General features: G+C 42.8%; 1 protein-coding gene across 1 annotated transcript in view; it reads left to right on the top strand.

The window, feature by feature from the left end:
- The first annotated feature begins 766 nt into the window (after nt 1-766).
- Nucleotides 767-21,669, top strand: part of RhoGAP100F (Rho GTPase activating protein at 100F) — a 162,956-nt gene continuing 142,053 nt past the window's right edge. The window contains exon 1 of the mRNA XM_075875820.1: nt 767-901. The gene's annotated coding sequence lies outside the window, so the exon portion shown is untranslated. The remainder of the gene's footprint in view (nt 902-21,669) is intronic.

Genomic DNA, 21,669 nt, shown 5'->3' with positions numbered 1-21,669 from the left:
AATATTCTCGCTTCCTAACTATGCGTTGTCAAGTTTAACTATGTTATTCTTAGGAAAGTAGCATCAAGTTACGACACCTCGAAATGTGATCAGTGATCATTTTAGGCGACCTTGAAGGACCAGCTGCTTCCGCAGTCATTAGCGTCACCTTGCGAGCAATTAACACCTGTCCCCTACGCGGTCAATCAAAATTTTCGTCTTCAGCTGTTGCGGATGGAGAAAGAACTCGAACTTTTTTTTTCACATGTGACATCGCTGCCGCTAAACGCTTACCTGTCTTCGCGACCAAAAGGTGACTTCCACTCAACATCAGTAAGTGCGTTGCTCAAACACACGTATCTCCATCGGTTCCCTCCAAGTATCAGCGCTCAACTCCCAAAGGCCGCGCTTTTGATCACTGCAAGCGTCGGATTCAACCCCGAGCGGCCAACATGTTTTGAAATAAGAGCTAGGCTGCCCGCAGACGACGGTGTAGCTTCAACAGTCGCGTTCCGCTCGCGCCCGTGACGTCACTGGCCAGAAAATGACGAGCAGACGACGCGGAAAGCTGACCGAAACGTACAATCGAACGCCTTGGTGACGTCACCGTGGCATGCTTCTCTTCTAGAGCAGACGACGCACGCCCCCCTTAAAGGCAGAATTGAACGCTCGTGACGTCACGACCGCGGCGCGCTTCTGCCGCGCCACCTCGTGGATGAAAGTTAGAGAAAGCGCGCGGCGACGACGAATGGAACGCGTCCCAGCGCTCCGCGGAAGGCGGAAGGCCGTTCCGGCAGCCATGGCGTCGAGACGCTAGACGCTCTGGAACTCCGGCGGATTTTTTCGCGCGTTCCCGGCGCTCTGAGCCGCAGCGGACGATGGAGCTGGGCTGGATGTGCACCAGCACCGAACCGGGAAATAGGTGAGTTTCCGTTGTCTTCCATCTGGCTCATTCGTCGTATACGGGGTGATAGGGATGACGGGAAAATATAATATTAAGGGAAAGGAGAGGTTCCTCTTTTCCTTCTCTACCTACCCGGCGAGCCATTAGTGCGCTGGATATCGTAAGCTCTCCCGAAGCCACGATTTCGGAAAACTACTGCAGTGGCCTACACGTAACAAATATCAAGCTGGTTAAGCAGTGAAAAATTAATGAACAACGTGCGAGAGAGGTGAGGGGTATTGCTCCAAGAGCCCTCAGGTTCGACGGGGATGAGGGGGTGGTTTTCCCGCTATGCCTGCGTGCTTGCGTTCATGCGTTTTGCACTCTAGAAGAAGAAGGCGTGGGTTACCGTAAGGCCTGAGGTGCTGTGTATGCACACCGAAACCGCGTTCTAGGAGCGGTCACATGGACTAGTTTTTTTTTTATTGGCACGTACCCCTCCCTTCATCACTCTTTTTAGTTTACGGTGCTACAGTTAGCCGGAGCACCTTTGCGTGCTCCTTGGAGCTTCGAGGCTCGCTTGAATCGACGACATGCCTCCTGGAAACGAAGTTGAAATGCTGCTGCGGGCTCGCAAGATGGACGAAGCTGCGTTTTCGGATTGCCTTGCTTGCAAAGCAATCGCTGTGACTTTCCGCGGCGTGTAATATGGGCTTTCTGCGTTACCTCTCGCAAACTCCATGTTGTGGTGACTGAGGTGCTTCAGCAAAGGCGCAGAGCACGCATCGATGAAAAATTGAAGCTACGGGCACTAGATGATTTGCAATCTTCGGTAGAATGGACTCCGCATTTGAAGAACGTCAGTGAAAATCTAAGTACTCTAGACTTTTCGCTTCTTTTCTCCCAAGAAGCATTGAGCTCTGATTTCACTCCTTCGTGGTTTGATTGAGACATTCACTGGGTTGAAGAACATTGGCGCATTCCCTACAGCATCACACTTTCGTTTCTTCTGTGCATACCATGATCGCGGTTAACTTTTGTGCTTTCGCTTTCATTTCTTGCCGTTTCCGGCCCAGATTCTTCCTGGGCATTTCTATGGTGATTCTAGTTTCCTTGTTGGTTAACACGAAGGATATTTTACAAACACGAACATACTACCATAATATTCCGTGTTTGAAATTAGCGCTCGTCTAGTTGTTGTCTATTTTTTGTGTTTCGTGCTTCAAAGTTAAGTACTAACTCGCCACACTTTCTGTTTTTTTTAACCATATTTATTTGCAGGTCATCTCATTTTTTTTCTGCGTCTTATAACTTGGCTTTGAAGCGAGTCAGCTACCTTTACAATATTTTTGAGACATCGCTTTTTTTGCTATGCCCGAGCTCACGATCGAAGTAACGTATTGTGAACAAAAAAAAAAATCGCACAAGCACTGACACAAACGCACACAAAAAGCAACATATAAGATGGCAGATTCGTTAGGTTGACCTAACTACGTCGAAACCAGCCGGCGCAAAGCGCATCAAGCGCAGGCCTCTCGCGATGACTGAGTGCGAATGAAATCCGGGAAGAAAAAATAAAAAGAACATCCTGATGAGTGAGGAAGGTGAGAGAGGGTTAATTGGCCTGTAGCGAGGGGCGTTGCAGAGGAAAAAAAAGATTAATGTAACTCCCACCTTACGATCTTGTCTAACACTGCCGAAGCGATACGGGGACCGTGTTTTTTTTTTCGTTCTTTTTTTTAACCTTTGCGATAAGAAAGGCTCTCGCTCACTTTCGACGCTTTCATGCCCGTTGTTCATATTCATAATGTATTCTATTGTATATTTTTTTCTCGTCATCGCCGCTTCATTACCGAAGCCTTCGAAACGCTGTTTTATAGGGAGCACGACCAAGAGCGGTTAGCATTAAACTGGCATAGGAATGACATGCCGCAATGAATTAAATGCACTTTTATTCGAAGCGTCATTCTGACGTGTCTTATTCAATTTTCAGGAAAGAAAATCGTGGGTCATTGCACTCTTTGAAGGTGTTTAGCACACAAGAGAGTGGTGGCGCAGAATTTCGAACCATGACCGATCACACAAGCTGCAACTCAATCTGAAACTTCTGCCCAAAAAAGTACATTTCAAATTTAGCGTATGCTCTGTTATACTTTTCCATGTGGTCTGCTTGGTATTTGAGTTTTTTTCTGATTTTTGTGTTCAGTGAAATGTGCCATCATTTTCTGACTTGCCGCATGTGTTTAGTGCTTTATGCATGATCCTAATGGCCATTTTCAGCCTCTGTGTCCTCTCACCATTTTTAGTAGAGTGGTGGTGTGTGGTAGGGTTTGCTTAAATTTTTTGGCACATACGCTATTTTTGGCATATGTTTTTATTTACTCAAAAGGAAAAATACGTCGCACCGTAGCATATGTAGTTTTTCGGTGTAAAAGGGATTTGCAATTTTTTTTGCAAGCGCGTGAGGTTTAAGAAGCAAGTTTTAAAGATGCCACCGAGAATGAAGTCTAAAGTATCTCACGATTACGAGATATTCTTTCAAAATACCACTTTTGATAATCTTTTTGGCATTGGGTTCCCTGATAGAGGGCAATAACGTAAGCTAAAGTTTCATTTCCCAAGTTTTAAGCTCGAACTTCGGAATCTTAGTACGCCATGCGTGTCTAATATGAAGTGGGTTTTTGTGTTCGGGTCACTGGTGGCTTTCCAGTAAAAGTTCTACAATGTCTTATTACATTTTCCTGTATCGACCAGTAGGTGAAGTATTTCCTCAGCGTTCATAAAACGCCGCAGCATCTACGCCGGCCAACCAGCATCTACATGATCCAATTAATCTAAAAAAAACAGCGTCGTGAAGACTTTACACCAAAACGTGCACACAATTATGTTGCACACTTGCGTAGACGCGTGTGAACTTGCTATATTGCTCACTCACTCACTTATCCACATACGCGCAAACTAATTCTAAGACGCGCGAACCCTTTTTCACACACGCACACAACCACTCAGTCCTTAACTCACGCGTCCGTACCAACTCACACATACGATACATGTACTCACTCTCACACAAGCCCGTTTCCCTGCCCATCACCTGAACTTGAACTTTATTTCGCATCTACCCATCGTAAAGATAATAAGAACATAGACAAAAAACCGCACAACGGCTTGACGATGTCTGTGTCTTTTTTTCTGTGTGTGTGTTGCAACAAACAGTGGATGGGCAAAATAGAAAGTGCAATGTATAAACAGGTTCATGTCCAGTCGAAAAAAACTATGAGCGCAAAAGACATGGCTGAACATAAATTAATCCAAAGAAACAAGATCCCGTTACTTTCAGGTAATGGATTAAAAACCGCAAAATGGAGAAAGTTTTTAAAAACACTTGTTCTTGAAATTGTGAACTGAATCATATAGAGTTTGTAACTGGTCGCTATACAATCTAAACATAAAAATATACAAAAAATACACATAAACAGAGAAGCATAATAAATATTCTCCAATGAATATACAAAAGTTCAAAAGCACGTCATCGTGCACTTTCAACATAAAATGCGTGGTCACTAAGATGTATGATTGCCACGGCCACATCCCTCGAGATAGAAAATATGGTAGTTAATAAAGGGAGTTAAGCAAAGATGGTGAGGCATGATGCAGCATTTGTTTTTTATAAATATTTATTTAATGTTGAACATACCGCGTTTTTTATGACATGTACTGAACGTCTTGTCATTTAATAATAGCCTTGACAGATCCTGTAGAGCACCCACGCTAATCTTTCTTTCCGTCAAAATCTGTTTCTGCCAAATTGTATTGCACACTGCTGTGAATCTTCTAAAACACACACGCACGCACGCACGCACACACACACACACACACACGCACGCAAGCACGCACGCACGCACGCACATCCGTTCACCAACATTATGTGTCGGTCAAATGATTGCACACGTTCTCACTCCCGCATACACAACGACTCACTCACTTTCTTTTTCACTCTATCTCTATCAAATACACACACTCGCACAATACAAAACTCAGTGTGACAGATACACTCTCCTATTCACCAGTTTTCTCATCATAATCCACGCAACTGGTTTGCAACAAAATAATAGTGTCAAATACTTCTTTCATGTCGCTGTTTTTATCTGTTTGTGTTACAGATAATACACAGACGGGCAACTTAAAATATTATGGGCCAAAATTTCACAAATTGTTTTGCCATGTTTTAAAGCTATGTTCATACTTATTTCCTTTTTTCTTGATGTATGTAAAGAGTATAGCAGTCTTATTTAATTTATGCATGCCAACTGTCTGCACTTCCTGTGATATTGAATATGGTATATGTACATCTGTGTATTTATCTCATTGCTGTACGCCTTATAAAAGGGACCCGAATATTTGTCACGTCAAAATCGTGTCACTTTTTCTTCGGGCCTTCCTAAATTCATTATGAAAGTGAATCGAAATTGAATTCAAAAATACACACACGAATACAGGAGTTGCTAAGGGGAGCAGAATAGATGCTCAAATGCTCTTATTTCGTTACAGACAAGTATGCTTTGCCACCGTAGGAGTCACTCAAAGGCAAAGCCAACTTTCAGGACAGTTCAATTTTGTGTGGCGTGTTTTGCGAGTCTTTATACTTGAATATACTGATGATTACTTGAACTTCTCTCTCGAGTTGGCTCTATTCTAAATATCATGTATTTACATTACAGGGTCATGATGTCACTGTAGAAACAATTTTTTTAGTTTGTTTTGAGGAATGGCGAAGTATGACGTGTTGCTCATAAATCAAATGCATTGGGCTTTCTTTCTTTTTTTTTCTCTGTTTAAGCATGATATTCACAGAAGCCATAAAGAATCATGTTGCTCGAAACGTAGTACAAAAAAAAAGTTTTGAAGTGCTTCTGGGATTTATCACATCGATAACAAGAAGAAATAAATCTCAATGCGAACTATTAAGGAACGCCAGGCGAAGCTCTCGTATATTGCGGTTTCAAATATATCTGTTTGTAGTTTCCAGCCTGTGAAAGACGCAGTCGGCGACGTCATTACTCAGCGTCATGTTGTGTGTTGTATCATTAGGCGATGAGTCTTTTTTGGGTTTTTCTCAGTCTGGGGAAAATCACAATCACGCTGACCTGACGGTGTGTATGGTGGCCGGGACACTTTCGAGCTGTTTAAGCATCTTTTCGTCCCCGGCATATTGTAACATTGCCTATATGGCTGCCGATAAAGTCAATTCCATTCAATCTCTTACTTATTCGGGTTATAGGATTCATGAAACAATAAAGACAACACAATAAAGCGTGGATGTGAAGGACAGAAATTGCATCATTGTAGGTTTTCTCCCCCTTTGCGATATCTTGGTCACAAGTTTGTGTAGGGTATAACGTCATGATGAGATAAGAGCAAGAATTTTCTTGCAAGCAGCAGTGCTTGTTGAAATTCTTGAAGGCAACAAACGTGCCAGGTGGCCATAGATAAATGATTATGTCGTATACTGCACAATACTGACGGGTTGTGACGTTGTGTGTGTGTCCATGGTCTCTCTCTCTCTCAATTTCTATATAAATCTTCCTTTTGAACTCCCCCGTCAGTGCTATTTGTGTCTCTTCTTTGTTCGCTCTCATTCCATGCGCTCTGGAACATTCAATTATTCCCTGTGTAGGATATCTTGTCGGTTGTTCGGAACTATTCAAACGCCCTGCCTTTCCTCGTTCCCGTGTTGAATGCGTTTCTTAGCACACGGGCTTCAAGCATTTTCGCCTCCATCGAAAATGTGGCCTCCCCGACAGGGATTTGATTGCGCAACCTGAGCGTCAGCAGTTGAACACCGTAGCCGCAAGACCACCATGACAGTTTGAACATCAGCTTCTGTGAGATCTTCAGTACTGGTTAGGTGTTCCCTTCAATGCGGACGGCGCCGTACATCGAGTTCCGTGTTTGGGTTTCGAGAACGGTTTCTGCAACGCCGGCATTTTGGGAGCGACGACCCAGACTCACGCGTAGGCGCGACACCAGGCGACGTGGGCCGCTCTCCTGGGGAGACGGGGGGGGGGGGGGGTCATCAAAGGCAGCCAGTTTCGCAAGCGTCGTTTCTGTCGAGCGTCTAACGCCGCCAGGAAGCTTGCGTGGGGCTTCGTGGCGCGCGCCTTGTGACGTAAATGCAGCCATCATTATTTGCCCTCTTCGCTCGTGCTGTGTGCTTCGAAATGATGTGCCACCGATAAGACATCGCGTTGAGCGCGTGCTTCGTTTAATTTGAAGCTGACCTTCAAAGCACCGCACATTACGACGTCCTCTTCGTGCTCGAAAATGTCCCGGTTCACGTCTTTGCGGCCATCGTTTTTTTTTTGTTGTTGTTTATTGACTGCAGATGGTGCGGTAGTACTTGAGTTGATTATTTTTACTGGGAAACTCAGAAGAGTTATGAAGGAACACGGACAGACGAAAAAAAAAGATTATGGTGAGCTGCGTTAAGTTCAAACTGCCTCATTTCGAGATACGTGTAGATAGATTCTTTTTTTTTTTTCAGTTGACATATAAATGCAATGCCTTGCATAGTAACCCCGCTTATCGTCCGATTAGGTCAGGTAGGTCGATGAAAAGGCAGCCACGAAGCGCTAATCAAACTACCCCTTTCATTGTTCCATTATTACGACTTTACAGGAGAATATGCCGTCGAAAACATAATGGTAGGGTCAAATCTATAACCCAATGACGCGTTGCTGCAACACCTTTGTTGTGTGCACAGGCGTGAGATGAAAAAAAAGCGGTCATTTCGCGAAATGTGAAGAAAAGAAAAAAAAAACAGAAGTTATCTCCGTAAACTGCCTTTATCGAGCTTTTTTTTAAAACGCTGCTCTTCAGTTTCCACAATAAGTTAACAACGTTGATACCTGATATGTGGGGTTTAACGTCCCCAAACCACCATATGATTATGAGAGACGTCGTAGTGGAGGGCTCCGGAAATTTCGACCACCTGGGGTTCTTTGACGTGCCCCCAAATCTGAGCACATGGGCCTACAACATTTCCGCCTCCATCGGAAATGAAGCCGCCGCAGCCGTGATTCCAACCCGCGACCTGCGGTTCAGCAGCCGAGTACCTTAGCCACTAGACCACCGCGGTGGGGCATCGTTGTTACTTACCAGGTCTGTCATATTTAAAATCGCCACCAAGACGTGCGTTAAAGGAACTATAGGCGCCAAAACGTAGAAACAATTTTTCTTCTTTTATCCTTAATTTGTCGTTTTTGTGTGTTTATCTTGTACATTACTATCATGATGTCGGGATAGTCGGCTGTAACGTAGCCTACCTTCCTATATTTCACGAAATATAAATTATAGAAAATCTCCGATGGAGGCGGAAATGGTGTAGGCCCGTGTGCTCAGATCTGGGTGCACGTTAAAGAACCCCAGGTGGTCGAAATGTTCGGAGCCCTCCACTGCGGCGTCTCTCTTAATCATATGGTGGTTTTGAGACGTTAAACCCCGCATATCAATTATAGAAAATCTACCTTTTTTACTTTTAATTGTTTATATTCGCACTTGCCGCTGACCTGTAGGACGAAGAAAACGAGGACGGGTTGTTTCCCGTTTGTGCCATCTTGACTGTTCTTGCAATCTTCACTTATTTTTTTATTTAAATTTGTCAGAATATGGGGAGGTAGGCTACGCTAAAGGCGGCTTTCCCAACATCATGACAGTAGTGTACAAGATAAACATTTAAACAATACAAATTAAGAATAAAATGAAAAGGAAAATGTAATCTGAGGCACTATGTACATAATATATGAACAAATGAACCGCTCAGTTCGGTTCATTTGTTCTAATTATTCCCGTACTGCTAGCATATCAGAAATGAAATCTAACCTTGACCTACCCAATTTAACTGTCCGGAGGAAACTGGCGCGACTGCATTTTTTTTCATAAGATATTTTTTCACAATCCATCAATGAAGCGAGACCTCATTTCACAACCGTCATACCACTCATCGCGCATTGATCATCAGCATAAGGTTGCCATTCCGTTTTGCCGCACCAAATTCTTTTCAGCAGCCTTCTTACCGAAAACAGCCGCCGATTGGAACCACCTTCCCTCTTCCGTTGTATCAATAACAGACCCTTTGTTATTCAAGACTGCAATTTCTCAGCAATGCTTGTAACTATACGCAGTTTCCATTATCTATCTTTGTCTTGTATGTGCTTGAATTCTTATACATTTTTAGTTGACTTATGTTGCCTTCCTGATTTGCGCATCTGATACTTGTTTCTTTATTTTCTCTTTTTTTCTTGTGTGTTATATATGTTGTACCCACCCCCTCTGTAATGCCCTACGGGCCCTGAGGGTATTCTAATAAATAAATAAATAAATAAATAAATAAATAAATATATATTTAGGGGCTCACTATATACCTTATACCTATTGATCATCTGGACTCGACTGAATCAATACAGAATTACTTCTTCACTGTTTTCTAATTATATTTTATTTAGAGTTGTTTTTTATTGTTACCTGACTTGTTTATGATATTCAATTGTGCTTTGTAGATGTATTTATGTTGTACCCTGCCCCTGCTGCATGGGCCACATGGCCTGCAGCATTTTGTAAATAAATAAAATAAATAATAATTGTACTTTATATATATATATATATATATATATATATATATATATATTTAGGGGCTACATACTATATATAATTATAGGGCTTTTAATGCATGAATGAGTACAGTATCTATGGCCACAGTCCACTTGATATACGCTCACTTTGATTGTGTGATAATTGTAAATACTTTCGTCTTCTGTCGTCTCCTGTATCAATATATTTTGATTTTGCAGACTTAGTTTGTTTGTGTAATGTGTGCTACTATTCTGAGGTAATTTAACAGTTAAATTTTCTTAGTTTTGTATTGAAATACACGCCTCCGAAGTCAGTTTGAAGTCCCAGGTTTGTTCAATTCACAAACAAAGAAGCAAACAAACTATGGGTGTTTATTTGGGGAAAGCCAGCGGAAAGTGAAGGCTCGTATACGGATGCCCCATGTAGTGCCTCGTGTCTCTCTCGACCTGCTCACGCAGCCAGTGCATTCCTTCTTCAGGTCACCGCATATCGGTAACCGGTCGTACATTCGCGTCTACCAGGCCTGCATCATCTGTGCGGGGCGTCTTTTATGTCCGTACCACCCCCAGGCTACGCTCGGGGAATTTTCAGAAGCACAAACATGCTTTGCCGACAACAGTAGTGCTGCGGCGGCGTTATAGGGTGTCGCAACGTTACCACTGTATATTTCTAAGCACCAAAGAAAAAAAATCCACTGCTCAATTTTAGAGAGTTCACAATGGGACTAAATTATTGCGGCACTCTCAAATCTTGAAATTGAGTCTCCATTGTTTACGAAAATTGGCAGAAATAAAGTGTCTTTTATAAACGACATCTACTGGTGCCTGAAAGAAACAGCGTATGCTGTTTACAAAGTTTGTTGCCCTATCTCTCTCCTTTATCACTGTGGCCAACAAGCCGACATATGGGGTAGCCAACCAGAGTTGACTATGTATCTCGTTAACCTCCCTGCCTCTTCTCTAATCATTAGCAATCACCAAACAATATTATTCGGTATATACCGAAGAATATATACTCCCATATTACTCTCATACTCATAATACTCATAATACGGTATGTACTCTCATAATCAAATCGTGGTTTTGGGAAGTTAAACCTCACATATCAATCAATCATCATCAATCTTCGGTATATACGTTCACTGCGCGCCTATAGTAAATCAATACCAGTGCGCTGAGATCTGAATCAGTGATTAGACAAATTAGACCCAAAAACGAAACTTTGAAGTACGAGCGTGTTCTGAGTAATCATAGTATCGTTGTGACCGGCAATCAAGCAGGCTTTCTGTGCGTGGTCCGGGGATCGCGGTTGGATGTCGCACGCGACCGTCAATACATGGCGGGCGTTTGTACTATTGAAACTAAACTTTTATGGGCGCGTACTGTGTCAAACGTTTGCCTGCGCATCCTCTATTTGTACCCCCCTTCCCCCCGTGAAAGCATTGTCAAAAACAGCGCATAAGGGTTATTAGGTGGGTAGTTGGTTCATGAACGTGGTAAAAGCGCTGCGTCCTGGTCATCCGATTTTTTATTTTTTTTTGCACTGTTCTGTCAGACCGAACAACGCATGAGTTCCCCACCTTCTTGCCCGCCTGCTCCCCTTCTCCAAGTGAAAAGTACTCTGGAGTCACGGCTGGTCTCAAAGTGCTGCAGTTGTAGGACAGCGTGCTAGCTTTAGAAAATATATAATAAATATATAATAATATATATATTAGATATATAAATATATAATAATATAAATATATATACTAAATATATAATAAATATATATAAATATATACTCGCCTCATAATAATAATTGTTGAAGTTTTACGTGCCGTAACCACTACAGAATAGAGGGCTTCGGAAAGTTTTACCTCGTGGGGTTCATTGACGTGCACCAAAATTCAAGTATGTGGGTCCCTAACATTCCGTTTCCATTCAAATGCGACCACTGCGGTAGAGATTCAACTCCGTGACCTTTGGGTCCGCCATCCAGTGCCATAACTGTGATACCACTATGGCAGGACGTTCGCTTGCATTTCGATAAAAAGAATGAAATTGAAAGAAATGAGAGAAAATGATAGTAAACGATCGTGTTTGTCGTGAGCAGCACACGTCTTTCTTTTCTGTATTTTCGTTCAATTGATTAACACGAACTAGGCGGGGCACCAATACGGGCGCCCTAAATATTTAGCCGGTTTCGATTTTTTTCTGGAGGCACCCAGTAAGCTTCGCGTTCGAAGTTGGTTTCGTCGAAGAGCATTTTCCTCTTTTCGACAATGCCCCTCCTGTCACGTATACCGTAAATTTCGTCAGAGACGCCCTTCGGTCAGCGTTGAACTCAGAACACAAGCACTTTCGCGAGCCCCTAAGGGTCACTCCCTAACTGATAGTGTCACATGCCTGCAATCTCCGCGTGAAACAACAACGACGACGACGACGACAGCAATAACGACGATAACAATAACGACGACGACAGCAATAACGACGATAACAATAACGACGACGACAGCAATAACGACGATAACAATAACGACTATAACAACAACAACAACGATAACAACAACGATGACGACGACGACGACAGCAATAACGACGACAACAATAACGACAATGAAAACGATGACAATAACGACAACGATAACGACGATATCAATAACGACGAGAACAATAACGACAGCAATGACAATATTGACAATGACAACAATAACGACAACGGTAACAATAATGACAATGATAACGATAACAATAACGACAATGACAACAACGACGACGACGACAACAACATTCCTTCCTCTGATTTTGCGCTTTCAAGGTGCATTAAAGCTATACTGGCACACATTGACTTTTGGTTTGACAGAGTCTTGCTTGGGATTGATTCTGCCTCTTTGTTAATAATAATAATAATAATAATAATAATAATAATAATAATAATAATAATAATAATAATAATAATAATAATAATAATAATAATAAATTATTATTATTATTATTATTATTATTATTATTATTATTATTATTATTATTATTATTATTATTATTATTATTATTATTATTATTATTATTATTATTATTATTATTATCATTATTATTATTATTATTATTATTATTATTATTATTTCACTATTGCAAACCGGTCTTACTGATAAAATTTACCCCATCCTTGTGAAAGCTTTTGTACAGTGTTTAAAAACTAAGCATCGGGGTATGAAGCCTTGACAGCAAATTATCATCATCGTGATCACACACTCTCTTTTCATCTTTCTCTTCTTCGTTCTCTTGTGCTGCACTCCCAGAACGCGTGCGCTGATTTCTCCGTCGTGGCCTGTAATAACTGTGACGGATCAGATGATGAGCAGAAAGAAATAGAGAAACAATCTTGACAAAAAAAAAGAAAGTCATCACGAGGTGACTTTCAAACCCCCTTATTAAGGACGCGAATGCGAGCGTCTTAGGCAAACTCGGCTATCCAAGCATGGTATACAATAGCACAGCGTGAGAGAAAAATAGATGACACAAGGGATGCCGTTATGCTGTCTAATTTTTTCCTTGTGGTCAGCCTTAGTTTGTTTGCACTGAATTTTTCACTTTGCAAATTACGTACCAACAAGGCCCGACCCAATTTTGTAAGGTCAGTTACATTCACGACACATTGTACATATTTTTAGCACCATTTCATTTCTTGTGACTAGAGACTTGTTTTGTCATTTGTCTTTTCACTTTACCGTGTATTTGTAGGGTAGTAATTTTTGTGTTTGTAGCCGATTCTCAAATACTCACATCTGAAATGAACACAGCATCATGATCCTTCATTGTTCATTCTTGACACATCACTTTCGTAATCACGTCATAATTTGTTGTGTCGCTATACCAACGTCTCTATTGTCCGTTTTCTTAGAAGGAAAACATTTTTCTCACAAGGAGACTGACGCTTGCGTGGTCGTTGCAAGCTTGGTGGCCTACACTGTGTTGCTGTGACGCTTCTCACGTCCTTATGATCCTCTATCTTGGGTACACGCACTTTTCAGAAGTACGTACGAAATTCATCTCGTATAAGCTGTGCTTGACATTTGTTGCTATACAGTACTCATAATTGCATAGTATTATACCGAGAGCAGGGAACGAGTTTGACTGCCCATCGCGGTAGTCGCATTTCTGTTCGACAAAATTCAACACCAGTGTGCTTTAATGTGGGTGCACCTATGAAAATGCTCAGTATGAATCAAGAGTCTCTTACTACGGTGCGCTTCGTAATCATATCGCCGTTCTTGCACGCCACAACTCACATATTAATAAGTAATACAGAACGTGAACTGAGGTCCTTGAAGTAGTTCTTTTCGGTCCACGCTAGAAAGGAAAAAAAATGATTTCCCGAGCTATAACCGGGAAAATTGTATTATCCAATACAAATTTTGACGTACAAGAGAGAGAGGGAGAATCAAGAAGAAAAGAAAGGCAGGGACAATAACCATGGCCGAGCCTGGTAGGCTACTTTGCACGCGGCAAGGAGTAATGAGAATAAAAGTGAGAGAGAGAGAAGGAGAGAAATGTCACTCATGCCATTGACAAAACGGCAGTTACGTACATAACATCAAAGATGGCGAGTTATACCCGTGTCTTAATCAAACGAGCACGTTCGTTGCATTAGCTTGTACGCGCGGTCCCATGCACCCAAAATCTTGCCGATGGTGAAGCCATGATGGTGCCGCTTGCGTCCTCTAGCAACAGACTTCTGAAGGCTTGCGAGAACGGGATTGGTGGTGTATAGCAGTTGCAATTCGCTTCGAGCAGCCGGTGTCTGCATCTTACTCAGCAGCAAGCGCGTAGCACTGACCAGGGCGCTGAACAAGCCCATAACTTTTTCTTCTTCGTCCGTCGAGTTATAAGGTACCGATGAAGTGTCCCTCACTGTTGAAGTCTAATGCCTCTCATCGGGCGCATGTATCTTTGGAAGTTCAGGCCAAGCGTCATCTGCATTGCTGGTAGAGGCGCCACTGTCCTTTGAGATGGCTGCGTTCGGACTGGGTAGTAAGAATGAAGCGTCAGCTTCTCTGCTAGCAGAAGCGCCTTTGTTCTTATATAGAACTGAGAAGTCTCCCGTAAATTTGCATTAAAGAAAAATGTCCACTGCAATGTTATTACAATTTGACTTTAGTGTTTTGACTTGTGCGAAACTTCACCCGTGTTTTTTTTTCTTATACCGACTAGTTAGTCGTGAATAAAAAATGACCAACATCGACTACCCTTAGCTAAAATCACCAATGTGCATTTTGATGGACGTAATCACTTATTCCACACGTGACACTGTGCCTGACTGCATTGCACGTTTCGCACACAAGTTAACTTACCGATCATCTTCGATTTTTGTTTTCCTGCGCTCTTGGTAGATGCGCGCGCGTGTATGTTCATTTTTTGCTCGTGTTTCCGACTTTCGTACGGCATCCGCTCGAAGTGCTCGCATCGGTGGTCCCGCTCGCTTCAAAAATTAAAACAAAAAATTTCCCCTTCTTCATATAAAACAGCCTCCTTTTTCTGCTCTTCATTTTTTTTACATTGCTCGCCATTAGATTCCTAATATTTATCTCACCTCACGAGGTACCCCCTCTTCCTCCCTACGCCCCCCCCCCCCCTTCCATGCCGCCTCGGCTGTCACTTTCATATTTATTTACGGTTATGGCGACCGTGCCGCCGCAGTCACAGCGTTGTCGTCTGCTACAGCCGTTCCGGCTGCCTGGTCGTCTGCTACGCATTAACTCGATCATTCCCATGCCACTGGTCCCAGCGAAGCGCTCTGCCCACCTCCCCTATAGCTTGTACCTAAAGCAGCTTCCACCGCATGGAGGGGTACGTGCGCTGTTGCCTTATGAACGTGATCCGGAGGTCCCCGAAGCTCTTTAGTGTGTTTGTAGTACATTCGTATATCTGTGTAGCGTATATATATATTTGACGCGGCGTGGCGCGATTCACCGCATAAACTCCCCGCTTAGTGTGTTCACTGCGAGAACTGAAGCTGGACTGCAACCGCAGTAATTTCTATTACTCGAAAAAGATCGTTAAAAAGAATCGCCGTTTCCTGCAGTCACATATGGACCATCTCCAGTTCGTTTCAGAATCCATCAAACGAAACCTGTTTCAGAAGTAGGCTGTGTGTAAAAACAGAAAAAAAAATAAACAGTGTTTTCTTCGGAACTGAAATTGATGAAAAAAATTCTACTATGTCGTATAATTGGGTGTAGGCACGGCCATTTGGAACCACCATCATGAAAGAACGTTATTTTGGCAAGCTTCGAAGAGGTTATACCTTTTTCTTTCCGTTAAAAAAATCTGGAGGCGACCTTAATCTTTGAAAGGCATCTGTCTTGTGAAGGCACTCGCATGTCGGTGTTTGTTTGCTGTGCTGGATTCCTCGCAATACTTTTTGTTTCTTCGTGCTACTGTGGCCGATCCCCGAGGTCACGTAAAGAAAAGAGCGTGGTTAAGATCTGCTCCGCCAGATGGCGCAACGATCCTAACTGCTCACAGGAAATCGTCTGCTCTCTCGGTGAACTCATTGAATCACTTTTAGTAAATTGTTCTGACAAATAATTGCAACTTACCTTGAGTAAGCTTATCGTCTGAGATCACATGTATCCAATACAAACTGTAACTATAGATTTAACATCGCTGCAGGTATTTGAAACACATTTTCTGAATATAAAAAAAAATGGAAGTCAGTACCGAACCGTAATTGCTTCGACCAAAAACAGATGTGTGAGACTCATTTGCTCGGGCCGCTAAAAACTAGAGTACAGCTTGTGTGAAGTGTGCCTTATTTACTGTTATAATAATATCACTTACTAATGCTAGATAGTGCTGACCAGCATTGACTTACTGTTAGGTGGTGTTGTCCAATGTTCGTTACTTCAGGCTCTACAATAGTTTACGGCTCTTCTAACAATGTGAACAAACAACCGATTGCCAATAAATGATACACATGATTGCATCGAATGCCTCGCATTATCGACATTTAATATTGGTGAAATGCGGCTCAAAAGAAGGTGGGCACTGTGTTGTAAATTAGGAGACGGTTATAGACTTCATGAAAAATTGGCGCAAAAATATTACTACTCATATAACTTCACCCGTGTTTGTAGTCGTTTAGGTATCTTCACAAGAATTATGGGTAGATAATTACTGGATTGTTCTAGTCTTTGTGCTGGTCTTGGCTTCTGGCTTTGATGTGGCATTGTTCAGTTTTACGCCTCCCTTGATAGGAGTGCGCACGTATGATTTCTTTATTTAATTAGTTTTTTCTATAGTCTTCCTTCTTTTTTTTATCATTCAGTCGATAGCTCATTGGGTGCTCCTAGTCTTTCCAAATCAATATTCGATTATTGTTTTTCTGAACTCTGGGCACGCGTGCAGAATCATATCGCTGATTGTTGCTTTTAGAGCATGGTATTCTCTGGAAGATAATTGATGTGTAAAGCTTGCCGGCCGCTGTCGCAACCAATCGGTCTCATGAAGCCGGTATCAAAGCTGAGACAAAGTTTGTGTAATATTCCATATTTTACCGTCCACGATAGAACAATGATTTGGTTGACAATAACCTATAGTACACTCTGTAGTACCTATTCACCCGCCCAGACAGTATTCAAGAAAACCGATAATAATACTATACGCTGCCAGAAAACACAACTTACGAATTCCGTAAGCTTTGGGGCCAGCTTTCCTTCCAGCAACCTTTGTAGGAAAACCTGAGACTTTGACACGCGAAGTCTGCTGCCTTTCTAATAGACACAGCAAAAGCGCTTACGGGCATTTATGTGAAACGAGGCATTATTTTTAGAACACCGATCACTCTTATAATCTCTTTCTCATCTAGCATTACTCTTTTAGTCCTTGCTCGAGGAAGTCAACCATTCAGGCTTCGGTTAGCGTCTCACGTTTAGCTGCACATGTTGTTCTCGCCTGAAATTGGATTATCCAAACAACTAGCAAAAACGTGAGCTAGCAAAAAAAAATGCAGTAGGGATAAAGCAAGCAACCGAACACATGAACAAACAAAAACGAACAAACAAGGGGGCAGGCAAACAAGCCGGCCAGTGAATAAACAAAGCGCCAATCGTGCATACGGAAATCACGCAAGCCGAGAAACTGATAAACAAATACGTATGTGCCCACTCTGGGCACCAACAACGTGAGGGCTCGCTAATAAGTCCTCGACCTCCCCTACTCTAAGCAAACACTCGTATGTGGACTTCTAAGCAGTTGGAGTGGCTTACGCGCATTCAGCAGTTTAACACACCTCCGATTTCTTTCTTTCTTTCTTTCTTTCTTTCTTTCTTTCTTTCTTTCTTTCTTTCTTTCTTTCTTTCTTTCTTTCTTTCTTTCTTTCTTTCTTTCTTTCTTTGTTTCTTTCTTTCTTTCTTTCTTTCTTTCTTTCTTTCTTTCTTTCTTTCTTTACCCGCCACGGTAGTCTAGTAGTATGGTGGTCGACCAGAAGGTGTCCATCCCTGCCGCAGCAGACACACTTCTACGGAGGCGGAAGGCTGAGGGCCTATGCGTCTAGATTTACGTGCCCGTCAAAGAACGCTAGGAAGTGAAATTTTTCGGAGCTCTCTACTACGGTTTCGCGACAATAAGCCACCACCAGTATTTTTACTTTTTTCCTTTAATTTCTCTCCACCCTTATTTCTCTTTTTCTGTCTCTCTCTGTTGCACTCTGTTGCTCTTTCTGTCTTTGCCGATAAGCCCCGAAAGAAATACGACGCTCAAAATGTTTGCATCACCCACCGCCTTCACTGGTGATCGCTCTATACCGCTAAGATTGAATGCGTCCGGGCGACGCTCATTGTCTCGCCCAGCCAGGCGTGTTTTGTACCTCGCTTTTCGTTTCGTACACTCATATCGCGTTCATTGTCTGGTGTCCTGAGAGATCGCGACAAGAGAGAAAAACAAAGCTCTTTCAACAGTTTTCCTCTCCCCCCCCCCTTTTTTTTTTGAGGGTGAGTCTTTGCGCATGCTTGGCGGGAGTCATTCGTTTGGTATCGCCGCGGTTGTTCTGTAGCGTCATAAAAGCCACGAGATACGTGTGTAGATAACAGTCTAACCGGGAGGGTGTTGAGGGAGTACGACTGCAAAGCCGTCGCATTATGCCGCACAAGCGCGCGTCCCAATTCAAAAGGACAGTCGTCGCGTCACTGGCGGACGCGCCATAAACCCCCCCACCCCCACAAAAAAAAAAAAAACAACGCGCCCGTTCTTTGGCTAACGATCCGGTGGCACGCGCGAGTGTGGACTTTGCGTTTTGACGAATGCATGTTTTGTGTGTGTGTGTATATGTGTGTGTGTGTGTGTGTGTCTGCGCATGAGAAGAAAGGAAATAAGTGAGTAAATGTGTATGTTGCGTCAGCGTGTATATAAGTGTCTGGAAAAATGAATGCCTGATTTATTGTTAGTGTATTTGAAAGCCTGTTTTATTGCGATAGCAATTTATATGGACACTCTCGGCTGGATTTCGTCGCCGGTGTCGAGCTTGGCGTGGACGTCGGCGTCATGCACCGTATATGCATGCGCATATATATATATATATATATATATATATATATATATATATATAAGGACATCTAAAAAAACTCCAGTGCCCGGAATTGAACGTGGGACCTTCGCGTTGTAAATGCGACGCGTTATAACTACTGAGCCGCCGTGAAGTACCTCCTTCGACGTTTAAACGGCAAGACGCACAGACTCGTTCTATTGGCGATACCGTGAGGCCCTCCGGATGGCTTTATACTGTCCCATAGTAGGGTACCCAGTACTCATAATCGTTGATCACTTTTTCTAAACACACCCGTTCCATAGGTTTGTTGCGTCTCACGATTGAATAAACTTTTTTCTAAACACACCAGGGCCCATGGGACGGCTACCTACACTACCAATACTCAAAATCGTTAACCCCTTTCTCTAAACATCGAAATCCATGGGTGGCATCTGGAAACGTTCGTTGTCGGTAAAACTTCATTGTCTTTCCGCATCAACTGGTTACGTGAGACACACGTGACGAGATGTAGAGCCCAGCCTAGCCATTCGAAGCCTCGCAAAGCGAACAAGGGCTGTAGTTCATTAAAGGAAAGGGGTGGGAAATGAAACTTATAAAGAGTGATGCGACGCGACGTTGAGGGGAAAAGAAAAAGAGGAGGGTGAAGAGTGGCATAACCTTGCAGAATAAATTTCAACAAGAGGATGGGAAGCGAAGTGAGCTTGAATAGGACTGATGTAAGGGTGAGGAGGCGGGAGATGAGAGGGAAGACCATAACGAAGTGATGTACACTGTGGTGTAGCAAAAAGAGGAGAGGGTGAGGATGATGGAAAAGGGAAGTCTGGAAGAAGCTGAGGTTGAAACGTAGCATTGCCTTGTATTACACGAGTCACGAACTAAACGAAACGCCGGCAGCCCCGTTACGACAAGTGGGGCCAGCAGTGGCACACGTGCCAGTCATGCATGCATACAACTTCTGACCATGGGCCAGCACATGAAGGAAAAGGAAAGCGAAATGGGAGGCGAATGGTTAGTCATGCTAACAAGCTCCGCGTTCCCTCTCTTTGTTACTCGTTCGCATTATCGGTTACGCCGACGTCGTTAACGGTGACACCACTTAACGAACGAACGTGCGTTAGAGAGCTGCGTTCTAAAAAAAAGAAAAAGAGCACATGCGATTTCTATGGCTGCTAGAAGTTATGCACACTTATAACTCTTCCTAGCCTGTGGCTTATAACTCTTCCATGAGCCTGTGGCTCATGGCCCCGCCGCGTTGGTCTAGTGGCTAAGGTACTCGACTGCTGACCCGCAGATCACGGGTTCGAATCCCGGCTGCAACGGCTGCATTTGGGATGGAGATGGAAATGTTGTAGGCCCGCGTGCTCAGATTTGGGTGCACGTTAAAGAACCCCAGGTAGTCGAAATCTCCGGAGCCCTGCACTACGGCGTCTCTCATAATCATATGGTGGTTTTGGGACGTTAAAACCCACATATCAACCAATCAATCAATCAATCAATCAATAAAGCCAGTGCCTCATGAGTCAAATAATAAGATCATTCAAGACGTGAGTGTAATATTATTAAATGCGAAGCATTTTATAGCGAACTTCGGTGACATTGCGCGTTTCTATCTATCCATCTATCTATCTATCTATCTATCTATCTATCTATCTATCTATCTATCTATCTATCTATCTATCTATCTATCTATCTATCTATCTATCTATCTATCTATCTATCTATCTATCTATCTATCTATCTATCTATCTATCTATTTAGCCGCCTGCGACTTGTAGCTTTCCTGGCCGTTTCGAAAATGGTATCGATACCAAACTAGGTATGGCGTATAACATGACGGTATTAAGAACATATTTGACTAGTCATAACATAAAAATTATGATATAGATGTAATGAATGCTGCATTTCGCCATGATATAGATGTAATACATTTCTCCATGTTATAGATGTATTGCATTTCGCCATGATATAGAGGTAATGAAGGCTGCATTTCGACATGCTGCATTTAGCGCATGGGCGTGAAATGCAGCATGTCGCATTTCATGCCAGTTGCCGTCGGGCCGCGCCGATGGACGCTGGTCGTGCCTTGCGTCAGACTATAGAGTGCTCGCGTTTTGCTAACTTAGCGTCGCTGTGCCCAGCGTGCGCACGCGTCAACGCTAGTTCGGAATATATTGGGCCCTTCATGGTGCGCTCAGGGCCATTTTGCTAGCTCCACATACACCGAATTTGGTGTTACGTGATGTCAATGGACGACGAAAATTGATGACTGATGCAAACATGATAATCCTTACACGCGTGTCATGTAAGGACAGGACAACATACCATGCTCACAGCATGCTTGCGGTCGTTTGGCTAGCTCCACGTATACTAAATTTGGTATAACGTGACGTGAGTAGATGACGAACGCAAATGACACACCCGAACATGATAATCATGACACGGAAGTCATGTACGGCATCATTTACCTCCACCTCGTAACGTTGTGCTGATTTCAAAGTGACATATGAACCTTTCTCATTCGTGCTTCGCATATCATTGATTCCCACTGTACGTTGGATCTGCCAATTTTTTCATTCTGTTGTATAGCGTAACACTAGTCTGCTAGAGGTATATAATACGTTAATATGAAACTATCAGCCGGGAAATGCTTAAAACAG

This window comes from Rhipicephalus microplus, chromosome 10, assembly GCF_043290135.1.
Source record: "Rhipicephalus microplus isolate Deutch F79 chromosome 10, USDA_Rmic, whole genome shotgun sequence".
NCBI classification, from domain to species: Eukaryota; Metazoa; Arthropoda; class Arachnida; order Ixodida; family Ixodidae; genus Rhipicephalus; species Rhipicephalus microplus.
This window is presented reverse-complemented; position numbering and strand designations above follow the sequence as displayed.